This window comes from Eulemur rufifrons, chromosome 14 (genome assembly GCF_041146395.1).
Source record: "Eulemur rufifrons isolate Redbay chromosome 14, OSU_ERuf_1, whole genome shotgun sequence".
In the NCBI taxonomy this organism is placed as follows: Eukaryota; Metazoa; Chordata; class Mammalia; order Primates; family Lemuridae; genus Eulemur; species Eulemur rufifrons.
In genome coordinates, this window is record NC_090996.1 from 7,213,000 (window position 1) to 7,230,777 (window position 17,778).

Genomic DNA, 17,778 nt, shown 5'->3' on the forward strand with positions numbered 1-17,778 from the left:
TGGTCTCCCAGCCCCTCCTAGAGAACAGGGGGAATCTGTTTTAGGCACTGTTGTCCCCCCAGAACCTAGAACAGAAATACTAGTTGGGTGGATGAAGGAGAGGATGAGGGAGGAAGCCTGGCAGTGCAGGGGCACAAAGGGAGCTCGGCCAGGCTCCACCTCCCGGGCTTGCAGGGCCCTCCCACCGTCACTGGCACCTGGCTGCTCGGAGCCCCCCAGCTCCAGCCTGCACCAGCCGGAGCAGCCCCCAGTTCCAGCCTGCACCAGTCCACTCCCCCCTTGTGAGGCAGGGGAAACCACACCGGCTTCAGAGTCAGGCAAAGCCAGGTTCAAGCTCCCACCCAGCTCTTACCAGCTGGTGACCCCACCAGGACCCCACCAGGACACGTGAACAGGGCCTGGCGCTGGGCCTGGGGGTCTCGCTCACTCACCAAATGGCAGCAGCCATGGGGATGGTGGCTTCGTGCTGATGTCACCCACAGAGTTGCTGTCCTCCCCGACATCACCCTGACATCAACTCGGGTAGCTCAGAGAGGCATTTCTGTCCCCCTCAAGCGTGGGGGGCCCCGGGTGGGAAATGCGGGCCTGGCATTCAGCTGGGTGCCAGGGAACCCCGGCACCTGGTCCGCCCCGGTTCTGGCGGCTCATCTGCACAGCGTGTAGATGTTTGCTTGTTCTTAAGCAGCATCAGAAAAGCTCGGGGGGTGGTGGGAAGAAACCAGCTCTGGGGTGGTGCCAGCCCCCGGGGCGAGGCTGCGGGAGGCCTGGGCTCCTGTCTCCCGAGAGCCCCTCGCCAGACGTAAACATGCCTTCTCAGAACAACGCGGTGCGCAGCGTCAGGCCCTCTCTTGTCGGGAAAGGGCCGGGCAGAAGAAAAGCTGATCACTCGCGGGTGATCTAATCCCAGGGCGCCGGCTGGCTCTCACCCTCCCGCTGCCGGCCTCTGCCCACCCGGCCCCCCAACCTCTGGGCTGCTAGGGGTGGGGGCAGGGGTCCCAGGAAGGGGTGCCCCAGAGATCATGAGACCGGGCTTCTGAGCCCAGGTGCCACCCTTAGGGGAAGCCTGGGCACCGCCCCGTCTGGGCTCCAGTCTCCCCATCTGTCAGTTGAGAACTTGCGCTAGAAGTTATCCGAGGGCCTTTCCAGCCTCTGTCCCCAATGGAAGGACCACCACTCCCCTTCCCCTGGTGTTGGCCTCCACACCTGCCCCGACCACTCCAGAGCATTCGTCACAGTCACCCAGGCCCCGCCCCCACCCAGGTGTCCTCCGGCCCTTCCCCTCGTGCTCTCACTTTACACCCAATGCCACCCCCCCAGGGCCCTTTCAGCCTGTACCCCCATTCCAGGGGCTCCACCATTCCCAGTCCTGGGTCCCCCATCCCCCCTGCCACCTGGCAGCGTACCCAGCTGCCAGATGCTGCAGGACACCAACTAACTGCACGGCATTTTCACCGCACCTGCTGTGACCCAGGCCTGGGAGGGGGTGAACTGGCCCAGTCCCTGCTCCGGACTCCTGGGCGGGGAAAGAGAGGCTGAAGTTTATAAATGGAGACCCAGAACATTGCCAGCCCCCAACCCGGGTGACTGGAGCGTGGGCACAGACGTCCACCAGGAGCTTGGGTCTGCCAGGCCGGGCTGGGCTGGGATTCAGTAATACAGTAACAGGTACGTGTCAGCAGCCCCTTCTCACAAGCACCACCATACACACGACGACCCATTTCACAGACAGGAGCACTGAGGCCTAGGGATTAGGTGATGTGCCAGGGTCGGTGCTGTCCAACTCCAGAGCAGACGCTCTGCCACACATTCGGGGGAGGCTGTTTAGTGCAGGTGTGGTCCATCGGGTGTATCAACCACTGGCCACCTCTATCCACCCGAGACCACCCGGGACTCACCTGAGCCTCTGGCCACACAGCAGCCTCTTCCCTCCCAACCCCAGGGATGGGAGAACCCAGAAGAGCCCAGCCCAGAGACCGACAGCGGGCAGCCCCTCACCAGACACTGGTGGTCTCAGGAGCGCACACGGGGCCAGCACCCAGGACATCGGGGTCTGGTGGCAGCTCAGCCCCCCACGTGGCTGTGTGATGCTGGGTGACTTGCTCCCCCTCTCTGGGCCTCAGTCTCCTCCTCTGACAAAGACAGAGCGTAGGTGGGGCGGTGAGAGCCAGGCCCCAGGGGCTGATGATCCCTTTTCTAGCCAAACCCCACCTGGGCTTCGGGCCCAGCTGGCCCTGGGACTACTTTTCCCGGCAGCCAGTCCCACGGCAGCATTAGCACCGTCACCAGCAGGGCCACACCACGAGTGGGCATCTCGCAACCCCTGCAGCAAGCCTGCAGGCCCAACAGCGCTCTCCCCACTTTACAGACGAGGACCTGGAGGCTCAGAAAGGCTGGGCAACTTGCCCAAGGTCACACAGCAGAAGAGTCAGGGGCCAGCTTCAAAGTGAAGCCTGCTGGGATCCAGAGCAAACACGCGCCTGACCCCCCACCCCCCATGATGTCCCCTGAGCAGCCCCCAGGCACGGCTCACTGCCAGCCCCACTGTCCAGACTCATGGCTGGGGGGTCTCTCCCAACGGGCGCATTATTCCAAACACGTCTTTTCTGCCTCCCCGGTGGAGGGCGAGGGGCCTCCCCTCTGGGTGAGGCCCGAGTCGGGCTTCCTGGAGGCACTGTGGGCCCTGAAAACCAGAAGGGACCCCAGAGGGAGGAAGACGCCATTTTCTGAGCCATCAACAGGGCAGTGGCCCCAGGGCGGCGTCCTGGGCTGCCAAGGTCCTGGGCTTTCTGGGATGTTGGCTGGGTCACGGAGACAGCACAGGAGAATTCCTGGAACTGGACCCCAGACTCCGGGTCACTCAGTCCACCCCTCGTCTGCAGCAGGGGACCCCGAGCCGAAGAAACCAGAGCAGCAAGGAGCCACAGGTTTACGCCCAGTACGAAGCCACCCCCACCTCATGCTCACAGAAGTCCCAAGAGACTCAGCCCTCGCAGGCGGTGACCCGGCACCAACACCAGAATAAACCTGGGGGCCACGGCACCGAGACTGGCTTCACACCTCCTGGGAGGGGACACCGCCCAAGATACCTCTCTGTCCCCAGGGTCTCCTGGGGTCCCTCCTGTACGAAGCTCTCAAGTTGTCAGCCCCACCTCGAGGACTGCGTCCGCTGGGATTTCCCAGGACATGTTAGGAGGCTTGGGGGTTACTCCAGGTGACTCAGGGGCTCCAAAGAGCAGATATCGGTGCCCCTCGTCCCCTGCCTGTCCCCTGGGGCCACCGACCACGCTCACACCTCACCACAATTAGCCACGTGCAAGCCTCCATCGCGGACTCTGCTGTCCTCTGGGGTGTTCTGGATGCCTCAGCCACCCTCACATCCCTGCGCCCGCCTGCCCCGTCCACCAGGGGCTGCTCCAAAGCCTCCCCCAGGAGGCTGGATGTGCCCTCCCACCGCGGGCCCGTCCAGCCCCTGATCCAGGAGCAGGACACAAGCGAGGCTCACGGGACACCTGCAGGAGGACAAGGAGCCCGGACCGAGACTCACGGACGTGGCTCTGCATCTCGATTCTCCTAACTCTGGAACCTGAGTCAAGTGTCTTCCCAGCCCCATGGCCTCAGTTTCCCCATCTGAAAAGGAGAAGAGGCCAACATATTCTGAGGCCCTCTCCAGCTCTAACATTTCATGGATCACCCCATCCGGGAAGCTCAGGAACGGGGAAAGGGAAGGCAGCCCAAGGAAGGGAAGAGGAGGGGTCCCCACTGAAGCCCAGGCTTGTCACGTTAGCCAGACAGACACACAGACCCAAACTCAGCAGCGACAGGTAGAAGGAAAGGCAACACCAACTAGAACAAGTGGAAGGATTAATTCTAAACAAGGTTAACTCTGGAGAGGCTGGTTCCAAGTCCAGGCTGGTTTTTAAATCGGCGTGTAATATACACACAGTAAAACTCATTCTTTCGGGGATATATTTCTATGAGTTTTGACAAAACACAGTCATGTAACTGCCACCATGATCAAAATATGACCAGTCCATCACTCCAAAAACTCCCCAGGGCCCCTGGTCAACCCCCACCCACCCCCACCCCCAGGCAACCCCTGATCTGCTGTTCCTAGTTTTGCATTTTCTAGAATGTCACATAGATGGAACCACATAGGATGCAGCCTTCCGAGTCTGCTTCCTCCACTTAGCATACACTTTTTTTTTTTTTCTTTTTTGAGACAAGGTCTTGCTCTGTCCCCTAGGCTGGAGTGAAGTGGCGCAATCACAGCTCACTGCAACCTCAAACTCCTGGGCTCCAGCGATCCTCCTGCCTCGGCCTCCCGAGTAGCTTGGACTGCAGGTGCATGCCACCTCACCTGCCTAATTTTTTTATAGAGATGGGATCTTGCTATGCTGCCCAGGCTGGGCCTGGTCTTTAACTCCTGGCCTCAAGTGATCCCCCCACGTCTGCCTCCCAAGGTGCCAGGATCACAGGCGTGAGCCACAGTGCCCGGCCAGCAAACGCTTCTGAGGTTCCCCCACGGTGTTGGTGCACCAAGAGTTTGTCCGTTTTCACTGCTGACCACTATTCCTCGACATGGAGGTACCGGTGTGTTTATCTCACCGCCAGGTGCACATCTGGACTGTGTCCAGTTTCAGGGGATTACGAACAAAGCCGCCGTAGGTATTTCTCTTTAGGTTTTTACGCGAACCTTTCATTTCTGCTGGGTAAATACCCAGGAATGGGATTGCTAGGTCATATGGTAAGCGTTGGCTTCACTTTATAGAAAGCTGCCAAAAATCCATAAAGACAGCAATTAGCAGTTGCCAGGGCTGGGGGAGGGGAGGGGACACAGAGAGACGGCCAATGGGGCACGGGTTCCTTTCCAGGGGGATGAAAATGTTTGGGGATTAGATGGTGGTGAGGGTTGAGCAACTTTGTGAAGATACTAAAAGCCACTGACAGTACACTTTAACATGGTGAATTTTATGCTGTAATATCTTAACAAAGGACACTAAGAAATAAATAAACAATTGCCAAACTGTTTCCAAAAATGGCCGCATCATTTTCCACTCCCACTGGCTGGGTACGAGAGTTCCAGTCCAGGCCGGCTTGTGAAGGTGAGACGCCTGTAGCTCGTTCTGGGTCAGGAGGTGACAGGGACCAAGGCCTCAAGGTGGGAATAAGTGATCCCTGGGCTGCAGGCTTCGTGAGCTGAGCAGAAAGGAGGCAAGCTGGGTGGGCATGGGAGGTGACTGACATTGCCCCCACAGGTGGGGTCCCCTCGGCCCCGGGGAATGGGGCAGAGCCCAGAATTGCCCACGATCTCTGTCCTCATCCCTAGTCTGAGGACTCCTGGTGGGCTCCACAATCCCTCCAAAGACTAGGGGTCAGCCCACCTACTACCATTCCCAACCTCCTTCTTCCCGCATCAGGCCGGGAGGCTGACTCCTCTGTCTTCCTGGCTCCCTGGCAGCTAGAGGACACCATAGGACCTAGGTCTAAACTGTGCAATGCTGGGGAAGTCGATAAGGAGAATTATTCCGCCCTAACAACTTCTCTCCATCTGGACAACGGATGTGAGGGCTGGAGGGGATGTAGCCACCTTGTGACCATGAGGCACAGGCATCTTTATGAACAAAATCCAACACACTAAATCAAAACCACAATGAGTACTTCATACCTACTAGGATGGCTATAATCGAAAAAGAAAGACAATAACTAGTGCTGGCGAGGATGTGGAGAAATTGGAACCTTCATAGCTTGCGAGTGGGGATGTAAAATGGTGCAGCCAGTATGGAAAACAGACTGGTAGTTCTTCAAAATGTTAAACAGAGGGCCAGGCACAGTGGCTCACGCCTGTAATCCTAGCACTCTGGGAGGCCGAGGCAGGAGGACTGCGCCAGGTCAGAAGTTCAAGACCAGCCTGAGCAAGAGTGAGACCCGCGTCTCTAACAAAAATAGAAAGAAATGATCCGGACAGCTAAAAATATATATAGAAAAAAATTAGCCAGGCATGGTGGCACATGCCTATAGTCCCAGCTACTCGGGAGGCTGAGACAGAAGGATTGTTTAAGCCCAGGAGTCTGAGGTTGCTGTGAGCTTGATGCCATACTAACCTGGGGAACACAGTGAGACTCTGTCTCAAAAAAAAAAAAACTTAAAAGAAATGTTAAACAGAGAATTACCATATAACCCAGCAATTCTACTCCTAGGTATTTTACCAAGAGGACTGACCACGAACATCCACACAAAACCCTGTACATGGATGCTCAGAGTAGCATTACGCATAATGGCCAAAAAGTAGATAGAACCCAGATGTGCATTAACTGATGAACAGACAAACAGAACGTGGTATACCCATTAAGTGGAATATTGCCTGGCCATAAAAAAGAATGAAATTCTGACTCACGCTACCATGTGGATGAACCCTGAGAACATTACGCCAATTGAAAGAAGCCAGACACAAAAGGCCACATGCTACATGATTCCATTTATATGAAATGCCCAGAATAGGCAAATCTATAGGGACAGAAAATAAATGAGCGGCTGCCAGGGCTGGAGGGAGGAGGCCATGGGAGTGACTGCTTAATGGGTTGAGATTCTCAGGATGATGAAAACGCTCTGACATTAGACAGTGATGAACACTGCACAAGTCGGTGGGTGTATGAAAAAACACTGAATTATACACTTAAAAGGAGTAATTTAAACTAAACTAAAAAAACAAAAGAAATCCAACACGCTAGGGAAGAAGAGAACCAAGTCCCTGGAAACATTGCTAAGCCCCTAAAGGTCCACCGAGTCGCCACCCCAACCGCCGGCCACCTACCCGGGGGCTTTTTCTTGGGAGGAATGAGCAAACCCTTCTTTGCTTGAGTCTCCGTCAGGTTTAACGTCTAAACTCTGCCACGTTTAATATTTACATATTTACTATATTTACTGGTCAGGTTTGCCATTCCCTGTACCCAATGCACCCCTAACTGGCAGGGCGTCACCTCTCTTTGCCACCTGCCAGGACAAGGAGGCTGTGGACACTGGGGAGTGCCCGTCCCAGGCTGTTGGTCGGGATCCAGCAGAATATTAAGTCATCCGGCACGGTCCCCACCGGTGGCCTCCGGAATGCCACATACATGCGCACGCACACACGTGCACGCACACCAGCACGCGTGTCTAAATAGCCCAGGGGATTAACCGTCCTGACGCTCCCACTTGTGCTCTGTCCGCCACACCAGCTGCCCTTCACGGAGGGAACTCCCCAAATTGGGCTGTACCCAGCTCAGACAGACACGGTGTCCCTCACTGCCAGCGCCACTGCCCTCCGGAAGCCTCTGACAGCCACCGCCAGGCCGGCGGAGGCAGCGAGTTGGTGTTGGAGGGTGGAGGAGGTCCCCCAAACTTCGAGGGACCCCACCCAGAACGCTCGGCCTGAGCTGGCTTCTAACTCACTTAACGAGCCTGTACTAGACACCTGTCTGCGCCAGGCAGGGGGCTAAGGGCAGGGACGCCGAGGGACAACACAGCACGGCCCGACCGCTGCAAGGTGACATTGTCTGTGAAGGAGACAGACAAGCACAAGGGCGATTAGGACCCTGTCCGCGAAGCGGGCCACGGGGGGCACGGAGCAGGCTTGGGGGGCCCTCGCACAGGCCCGGGGAGGACAGGCATGGAAGTTCCCGGCCACAAGTGACTCCCAAGCTGAGTCCCGCAGGCAGGAATCAGCCGGGACAGGGAGCATCACACACGCTGTAGGGAGAAGCAACAGCATACTGGGGAAGCAAGACGGAGCACAGTATGTTCTAGAACCTGAGGGAAGCTCCTCGCAGCTGGCACAGAAACAGGCAGGGCCCGGCCACGCCTGGCCTGTGGTCTCTCCCAGGGGCAATGGGAAGCCCCGAGCCACCTGGAATGAGGCGATCAGATAAAGGTCCTCGCCTGGACCCCCACACGCATCCCAACCGTCTCGTCCCATCTCTGCCCCGGGCGTCCCTAGAATGTCCACCCTGACTACTCCTCCTTCTGAACCCACCGCTCCTGCGGGCTTCCCTCAGCTGCACCCTGGAGTGGGCTTGTCCCAGGGGGGTAGCCCCAGCGCGGGGCAGGGCCGGGCATCTGACAAGTGCGTGCGATGGCCGCTGACCACACCCGAGGGGCGGACAGGCCAAGAGGGCTAGCCCGTCCCACCCTGGGGGCTTTCCAAGCTTGCAGAAGCAGACGCTAAGGCGTGCCATGCCCCACGCTCCCTGGGCGGAGGGAGTGTGTCCCACAGGGACAGAAGGTAAGAGCAGAGCCAGAATGACGGTGTCCGGTTCCCCTCTGGGCGGGAGTGGGGCTCCCGTAGGGCCAGCTTCTGGGGACATCATCCAGCACATTGAAAAAATGTTTAACCGGGATGGCGGCCAGTTTCCCCCAGCTGAACACACTGATCTCCCCCAAGAACCCTCCAATACTGGACGGGAAAACTAGCCTAGTTTGTTCAGATGAGGCTCAGAGAGGGGAAATCACTTGCCTGAGGCCACACAGCAGGTCAGTGGTCAAGCTGGGATTTGAACCCAGGTCTGTCTGGCCTCGGTGGCCCTGACGGCTCCATTGCACCCTGCTGCCAAGTGGGGAAGGAGCCAAAGGAGCCTCGTGAAGGTGGGACACTGGCCTCTGACCCAGGGCCACCAACAGCATCTCTCCCTTGGATGTGCTGAGAACAGAGCGCCTCGTGGGGGGAGGCTGGCCCAGGGCGGGCGGTCAGCGGAGCAGGCTCAGAGAGGGAGGATGTGGTTGGCACCCCTGCCCAGACGGCTGCGCCTACGGCTGGGAGCCAGGGTGCCCACGGGGAGCTGGGCACTACCTCCTTCCCAAGGCCCTGCCTCTCCCAGCCGGGGCCTCACTGCTAAAAGCTGCCACACCTGAAAAACCAGCTCCTGGATAAACATGAGACAGACAGCAGACTGGCCCAGTCACAAGACCCCCTCGGAGCTGCCAGGACCACCCTGGAGCTGGGTGGGTGGGCAGGGGTCCTGCCTGCTCCAGGGAGCCACCCAAGAACACCCAGGGGCCCTTCTGCGCAGGCCTAGCCTGTGCCCACACGGGGCCAGCCTCTCCCAGGCTTCCACGGAGTGCTGGCCCCAGGGTCGGACCGAGGGGTCTAACTTCGAGGACTTCGGGAGACACAGTAGGGCTGAGAGGCAACGTGGGGCATGGGGGCGACATGCCAGGGGTGACCCAACTCATCGGGGAAAGGCGACAACAACCTCACAAATAACAAGGAAAAAAATCCCAAATCTCTCAAGACACACACGCAGACCACGTATCACACAGGGAGCTCCGTGTTCCTAAGAAGCCTCGAGCCTTGGGAAATCTACCAGTCTGCCAGCAAGAAACTGACAAAGTCCCCACTCCACTCACAATGCCCACCCGAGACCCCGCAAGGTGCTGGCCGCTGCCTCCACTTTCTAGACGGTCAAACCAGAGCTCAGCCAATTACGTGACCGTCCAAGTCACACGCTGTGGGCAAGTGGTGGGCTGGAATCGGCCTGACCAGAAGCTTCTGTGACCAACTGCAATCTCGTGTGTGACTATGGCTACTATTCACGCAGGGCCGACCACAGGCGGTGGTGGATCCCAAATGTTTTGTCAACCAAAATTTTACTCAAAGTCCTGACAGGTAACTCCAATAAAAGTGGTCCTCTTCTGGCCCAAGGGGACCTGGCAGCTGGAGCCCCACCCGTCCCCACCTCCTGCCCCTTGGCAGCTGGTGCCGAGCCCTCCAGGGCTCTGCAGAAATCCAGGGGCTTGTGCTACCCCGGGTGAGTTTCCCCGGTGCCCCAAAACCAGATGTTCTCCTGTTTAGAGCCTGGAGATGTGACATCACTCGTCCAGGGTTATGCAGCCCTGTTCTGTCTGACCCTAAATCAAGCTCCTGACTGCAAGAGCAGCCTCACTCCCTCCTTCCGTACCCCCAGAAGTCCTGCCCTTATTTCAGGAAAACATGGAATTTCTACCCCAAGCTAAATAGCTGCAGGAGTGGAGACCAGAGACACACTGCCAGGGACCCCCAGGCTCCCCAGGGGACGGGGTACACAGGAGACAGGCAAGACCCCCCAGGGCACAGACAGCTGCTCTCCCTGGTACTGCTCTCAACCCCCAGCTGTCCTGGCCCCACTGCCTCAATTGTCCCGGAGCCCACCTGGATGGCGGGAGGATCGCTGGGGCCAGAGGCCCCGAGGCAGCGGCAGGCAGGTGTAATTTCATCGTGGGGCTCACTGTATGAGTCACCAGAAACGGAGGATGAAATTCCAGCTCTGAGGACAGAGATGTGCAGCTCTCCTGGCTCAGAGTCAGCTCTCCATGGTGGTGGGGGCCGGCGTAGGGATGGGGTGCGGGGTGTGGGGTGCAGGGCCCCTGCCAGCTAGACAGTGCCTTTGTGAAATTAACAAAAGGCACCCTTCTTGCGGGTGGTCCCGAGCTGGTGCAGGGCTTGCAAGCTGGTTCCCTGGATGTGCACAAGAGGAGAGTGGCCAGACACATGGGGCATATCCGCACGATGGGACACTACGGAGCAACCAAAAGGGACCAGCTCCCAGAGCACCTGGCAACACGGAGAAACGCATCGTGCCGAGTGAAGCCAGACTGCGAGGCTGCCTACTGTACTAGTGCGTTTATGTGACACTCTGGAAATGCAAACCTAGCGAGAAGAGATCAGTGGGGGCTGGGGCAAGGGGAAGGGACAGAATACAAATGGGCTCAAGGGAACTTTGGGGGCAATGGGATTGCTCTGTGTCTTCATGGGTTGAATCAGCGGTCCCCAACCTCTTTGGCACCAGGCACCAGTTTCATGGAAGACAATTTTTCCACAGATGGGGGTGGGGGGGACGGTAGAGCTCTGTGGCCCAGTCCCTAACAGGCCACGGACTGGTACTAGTCCAAAGCCTGGGGATTGGGGACCGCAGGGCTAGATGACCCACGGGTGTGCCCTGGACACATTCCTCGTACAGCCCCCATGACGTGGGCATGGGGCTGGACAGCCCTCGCAGCTCGACAATATTCGTCACAGAATGCAGAGTGAGCCCCTGCCGTGTGCAGCCCGGGGGTGGAGGCCAGGAGCTAATGAGACCTCCGCAGACTGGTGCCCTCCAAGCTGTTCCCTGGCTGGTGGAGAGAAGGACGGACGGACACACAGACACAGCTCCCTCTTACAGTGGCTCTGCAGTAGCCACAAAACGCACCTCGAGACCCCCAGACCCCAACCAGCAAACAGGCCTATCCTTGGCCAACCCGCTAGGAGAGCAGCAGCCCAGCGGGTCTCCCCCAGCCACGGGGCCTGGGAGGGAAAAGGCCCCAGACCCCCAGCTCACCCGCCCTCCCCACCCACGTGCCTCACTCAGCATCCTCAAGCTGCCCAGGACGCCAAGCGGGGCCCTCACCTCTGGCCTCCCACCCTGTCCCCCCTCCAGACCTGCACCCAGGTTGTCCCACACACCCATGCTGTGGAACCCCCATGGTGCCACCCAGGGCCCGGGCAGGCCGGGGAGAACCATCACATTCAGAACTTCACAGTCGAGCCAGCTGCCCAGATTGGGGGGGCAGGAACAGGCACCACAGACCCCACCCCTCACCTCCAGGCCACCCCCACTCCAGGGGCCACAGCACAGGCGCAGGCAGGGGCGCAGGCAATTAACGGTTCCCACCGTATTGTACTCACCTCACGCCCCCCAGGGGGCAGCCCCTCAAGCCTGTGAGCACCCCAGAGGCGGCATCTCCCAGCCTGGAAAGGGACCATCAGAGACACCGTCTCCCAGAGCTCAGGCCTCTTTGCAAATCCTACGAAAATCCTCATTTGGTGTCTAACAGGGTGTTGCCTGCAATTTCCCCCCTCTTCCCAGCATCTCTGTATAGACCACCTTGGCCGGAAGACCCTGAAGACCACAGCTTCCCAGACTGGGGGTCGCTAAGCGCCCCAAGACCACCCCAACTACACCCTCCATGCCACCCGGGCTATCAGGAGAACTGGACCCTCGGGCCACAGACTGGAGAGAGCTGACCAGGGACATTACAGGGACCAGGCATCAGCTCCGCCTGACTCAACCTCGCTCCAGACCATCCGAGCCTCCCTCGAGCCCCGACCCCAGCTCCAGGGTCAGCCACCCTCGAGCCCCCCTCAGCCGCCAGCAGCCTCACCACCCCAGAGCCGGCAGCCGTGGGGCTGCCGGATAAAACGCAAGACCCCCAGCTCAGCCTGCACTGCAGACCGATGACGGGTAAGTTTCAGAAGTGCGTCCCAAACACCGCGCTAGGTGCTGCCCGCCTCAAATCCACACTGAACCAGCCAGCAGTATTTTTCATTTGCTAAATCCGGCAACCCAGAGCAGGTGGTCCTGAAGGAGGGAGACAGGTGGGCACACAAATAGCTCCGGGTCAGCCAGGCCGAGCTCAGGGCCAAGAGGAAGGGTGTTTGCGACGGGAGTTCTGCTCGCTGCCCGAGACACCCCCTCGGTCACCCCAAGCCCGTGCAGGGTAAGTAGAGCCTCACCCAGCTCACTCGGAAACCTAACTCAGCTCCAGCTGCACAGGGCTCTGCGGCCCCTGCTGTCATCAACGGTGACCCAGGGCATTGAGTCTGAAATGACCGGATGTCCTCCCCGCCAGCCCCCACGCCCCGGGAACAGTAGAATCACAAATGGTCCCAGGCAGGAGGCACCCAGGCCCCACCCTGCTCAGCCTCCACTCGTGAAGCCACAAGCCTGAGACCAAATCAGCCCAGAGAGGCAGGAATGGGACCGAGGACACATTCTGCAGGAAGGGAGGTGGGGTTAGAGACGTCAAACTAGCGTGGGTGAAGGGGGCTTACTGCATGGTTCTCTGCCCCCTAAACCCCCTACGGGCCAACAGACCCTCGGTCACACCTGGAGACACCTGGGCTTAGAACCTCCAAAGTAGGCCAAGAAAGTAGTGGGTCCTGCCTCCCTTCCAGGGTGTGGGGCCTGGGCTGGCCCCTCCTGCCCCACCTGGAGCCCCCCACATCCACACCAGAAGCCCCCTGTTACCTCCCCAGCAACAACCACCTGCCACATCCCACCGTCTTCAGGCCAGGTTGGTTTGTTTCCTCCAGAAAACTATCCCCCACCACAGCTCCACCTCTGCTGAGAATTCCTGCCGGGAATCCCCTTCCAGTCTCCCCAGGTCCCTGTCCCACAGGTCCCACACTCTCCAGGAAGCCCCTCAGTCAAACCTGGCCCCAGCCTGGGTTCCAAGCCCTTGGGCCCAGGTCCCGCTGTGCTCCCTGGTGTTTGTGAATTAACCGCGCAGGCCTTGTTCCCTGGCTGCCCCCTGAGGCCTCTGCAGGGCACACACTCCTGGCTTGTCCCTAAGAACCCGGCCATGTCCCTGGCTGCCAGGCATGTCAGAGACAGATGCCCACAAACAGAGCCAGAGAACTGAGAGAAAGGGAGGATGGCATTTGGGAGCAAAGCCCCAGGCTTAGGTTTGGGGAAAGACACAGTCTGGGGTCACAGGGAGAGAATGAGCCCCAGGAAGCTCAGGGCAAGACCCTGGGACTCCTACCAAGTGGGAACCTGCCCCAGAGATGAGAAGTTAGGAACAACAGGACAGAGTTTGCTCAGGAATTTGGGCCAAGGCTCACTAGCAGGATTTCATTCATTCACTCACTCAGACAAGTAGTCATTCAACAAGCATCCGGGAAGCAGGCCTCACCCCTGCCTGTCCCCAGCGCAACTGTGAGGTCAGAGGTGAATACCTGAGTGAGATCAATGTGGAGACAGAGGAAGGACAGGATGTCCCAGGGACAGAGGTAGCACCTTGGCCAGCCCTGGGAACAAGGCAGGCTCCAGCCCGAGGACACAACAGCTAAGCCAAGTGCTGAAGGAGGAGAGGAGAGAGGCAGATTCTACAACCCCCACCCTAGGCAGGCAGGGCCATTGAAGGAAGCCCCCCCAGCCACCTTTCGGGAAAGGTGGGGAGAACCTTCGAGGTAAGAGGAACAATGTAGGTGGAGGCCAGGGGTGGGAGGAAGTCAGGCCATTCAGGAAAATGGCAAGATTACAGGATTCAGCGAGTGGGCCAAGGAAGCAGTGGCTGGGCAGATGGGAGAGACCAGACCCGGAACGAGAATGTTCTGGGAGCTGCGGTCTGTGGTTCCAAGGTCACGCTTAGGACATGAGTGTCCCAAGCCGTCAACCTGAGTTCCTAAGCCAGGGTCTCCGACAACCGAGTCATTACCAAACCGTGGACACCCTGGTCTCTGGAGTCAGGGAGCTGCAAGAACAGCCCGCTCCAAGACCCCCCATCACGTCTGCCTTTCAGACTGTTTCCAAGCACCAAGCATTGCCGACTGCCACCTCGTCAGCAGGCTGGCCGGGCTCCTGGGAGGCTGCCTTAAATGAACAGATAAAAATTGCTTGTGATTAGCACATTGCAAATAAATGACCCTTCTCCGAGAGTTCTCTTAAGTAGGTTAAGCACGCCCTTTACGACGCTGTCTTCAAGACCCAGTTTTGCACCCCTCGGCCCTAAGTTCCCCCACGTTTCAAGTGTGCGGGTGACGAGTGTCTGCACAGCACTGACCCTTCTCCGTTTCCTCTGCCGGGGTCCTCTGGGACCCTCTGAGTCACAACTGCCAATTTCTAGGTCATCCTCAGAGCAGGCTACAGAATGGGGTGTGGACTTGAGCCTGCCACAACACACGAGCAAGTGGGGGGTTACGACATCCTGTCACTCCGGGGCCAGGCCTGACCCTTCATCCGCAGGTGCCTGTTGAGAAGGGGTCAGAGTCTACCTCACACCCTCCTGGGCCCCAATAGGTGGTTTGTGATGGCCACCTGCCCCCCTCCATCCTCGTGCCCAGTCCCTCCCTGCCAGCAGCCACCAGCCTCCCACCTCCTCCTGCTCCGAATAAATAATCGATGCCAGTGCCCTTTCCCTTTGGAATGACGCTGCTGAAATAAATGGGCTGCTCCGAGACACCTCCCAAGTCCCGAGGCCCCAGGCAAGTCCCCAGGCCAGTGCCAAGGAGCGAACGGTCCTGGCCACAGGGCAACCAAACAGAGGCAGAGGCAGATGATGGCCACAGGGGACCAGGGTGGTGTGGCCACCCCTCCCCTGTACTCCCAGCAGTACGAGAAGCCCCTGCAAATGCCCACTCCTCTAAAGGCTGCCAGGGCTGCCCTCCGCCCATGCCCCCCAGGCCCATCCTGGGACAGCCCACATCACTGTCCCCACTCCGTCCAAGAGCCAGCGCCCCCCCAACATGCCCTGCAGGTAGACTCCTACATGCCGAGCACCCTCACTTCAGCTGTGATGGGGACCCAGGAGCCTCCCACCACAAGTCTGGTCCTGGGAGGGAGGGTCACCAGGCCAGATGCCAGAGCTCCAGCCCTCTCCAGCACTGTCAGAAGGGCAGAACTCTCAGCTGCACGGGCCCCCCTGCGCTGGGCCCAGGCCAGGGCATGGTCCCCTGGCCCTGGCTGCAGGCCGGGCTCAAGGCTGTCTTTGCCAGGGACTTAGGATGGGGGGTGGGCCCTCCTCCTCTCCTCTCCTCTCTGCCCATCTGCAGGAACTCAGAGACCACCCATAGACCAGGCACCCCCAACTTGCTCCTCTGAACCCTTTGTCCCCCAGCCCCCACTCCAGGGTTCAGCTGCCACCACTCAGGCCAGCCCCCTCCCTGGGGACCCCAGCAGGAACCACTGTGCTGGGGCAGTGCTCTCGGGGTAGGACACAGCCGGTGAGTGCGGGGCGCGGGCAGGGGGCCGGCCCAGCCCGGGAGGGCGGAGGTGAGGGGGGGCGGGGGGCCGCGGCCCTCCCAGCCCCCTCTGCTCCCACACTGGAGCCCGCCGCCGCGGGCAGCACGACTGACCTCATTCGCCAACTGCAGCAGCCTGCGGGCGCCGGCCCGGGACGCCCCCCACCTCGGGAAGGGCCGGGGGTGACAGCTCCCGGCTCCCACCCCCTCCCGGCAGGTGGGGGCGGCCGTCCCTCCCCTCCCCCGGCCCGAATTATAATCCCAGTCACGTGCCTCCCCGTGCACCCAAAAGCCGGACTCAGATCCGGTAACACCTTGAGGGGGAGGGGCGGGGGCCCCCGGAGCTGGGGGGTGGCGGGGAGAAGGGGAGCAGGGCCTCGGCGCCCGCCCCCCGCAAAAGTTTCTCCTACCTTGGAGGATCCCCAAGCGCTCCTGCCAGCGGCGCCCCGGCCCCGGCCCGCGGCCAGGACTCAGCCTCCTGCCGCTGCCTCCTTAATTAATCCGGGAGAATGGGGGAAGGAGAGGCAGGCGGCGAGGACGGCGGCGCGGCGGGGCGGGGAGGGAGCGGCGGGGAGGGGGCGGGGGGGTCGGCCGGCCGGGGGGCTGGCGCGCGGCGGCCCCCACCCCCGGCGCGGGCTGCGGCGGAGGGCGGGGCGGCGCGGGGAGCGGAGCCGAGAGCGGGAGCGCAGGGAGGCTCTTTGTTCTGTAATCCCAGTAAGATTGCCAGCCATTCGCCCCGGCCCTAATCCCAGCCCCGCGCAACACCACCCTCCATTGGCTGCCATTTACATACGGGATTAGCCCGCCCCGCGCCCCGCGCCCCGGCCTGGGCACCGCGGGGGGAGCGCGCCGCGCCCTCGGCCCCCCGGCCTGCGACAGGGGCGGCGGCGCCCTCGGCCTCCCCGGCGCCGGATTAGAGAGTCCTGGCGCGGCGGCTGCGGGAGAGCGGGCGCGGGGCCGGGGGCGCAGGGTCAAGGTCACCCAGCGGGCGCGGGGAGGGGGTGCGGGGGCATTCCCAAGGGAGGGAGCCGAGGCCCTCCCGTCTGGCCCAGGTTCGTTCCCAGGGCTTGGCCCAGGTGCCTCTTTCAGCCTTTGTCCCCAGGGACGTGTGGGAAGGCAGTGACAAGCCCAAGGTCACAGCAGATCCACTTGGACTCCGGAGCCCATCTTGCCTGCCCAGCCCGCCCTTCTGGTCCCTCGACTCAGGCTTTTACCCCTGGCCCCCCGACACCATACCGAGGGCCGCCCTACTGAATCAGGGAGCACACTTCCCATCCTCCCCAAAGCCATAAATCCTAATTCAGCACAAGGAACACAGTCATTGGCCACGTGGTGCCCTGAGCCCTGTGCTAGGCTGGGCTGCCCGGAGGGACACACCTGAGGCAGGTCCCAACCCCAGGGAGCTCCTGGCTCAGGAGAGCCAAAGGTAGACTGAGAGTCCACCAGGTCCTAGCAAAGGCCACAAGGTCTCCCCGTGGCCTCCTGCGGGCCACACACCAGGTGCTGGGTCAGGGTTAACCTTGGCTGACCAGGGCTCCCCCGCCCCAGGCCGTGTCCCCAGCGCCCAGCCCGAGGCAGAGCCCAGAGGGGCCCTGCTGCCCACAGTGGGTGCTGGCAGAGCAGCAGGGGTGGGGAATGAGGCCCTCCTTTCTCTGCTGCCCCCTTGCCCTACCAGGGCCTGGGGACACTTTGAGGCACCCTCCTATGCGGCCCCTTCAGACCCTCATCCCTAGTGCCGTGTGCTGGCCCTGGCTCAGCAGCATGGCTAAGACAGAAAGCCACCTGTCCATGTGGCTTCAAATCCCGGCTCTTCCTCTTACCGCTGGTGTGAACTTGGGCAAATCAGTTTCCCTCTCTAGAGTCTACACTTCTCCCTTCCTGCAGCCCCTCTGTCCACCACAGTGTGGCCCCCATGGTGGACAGCACTGGCGATGGCCCCCCACTTGTTTAACATCTGCTGGGTGCTGGGCATGCTGCGTTTAGGGTCCCTAAAGCCCTCTCCTGCCTGCTGACCTATGGTGTCCCCCATTACATCTGCACCAGCCCAG

At 60.4% G+C, this 17,778-nt stretch overlaps 1 protein-coding gene across 2 annotated transcripts in view; it reads right to left on the reverse strand.

Annotated features, from left to right (window-relative positions):
* GTF2IRD1 (GTF2I repeat domain containing 1) overlaps nucleotides 1-16,402 on the reverse strand; it is a 106,309-nt gene extending 89,907 nt beyond the window's left edge. For both annotated transcript variants that reach the window (XM_069485657.1, XM_069485655.1), the window contains exon 1: nucleotides 16,141-16,402. The gene's annotated coding sequence lies outside the window, so the exon portion shown is untranslated. The remainder of the gene's footprint in view (nucleotides 1-16,140) is intronic.
* Nucleotides 16,403-17,778: the final 1,376 nt, after the last annotated feature.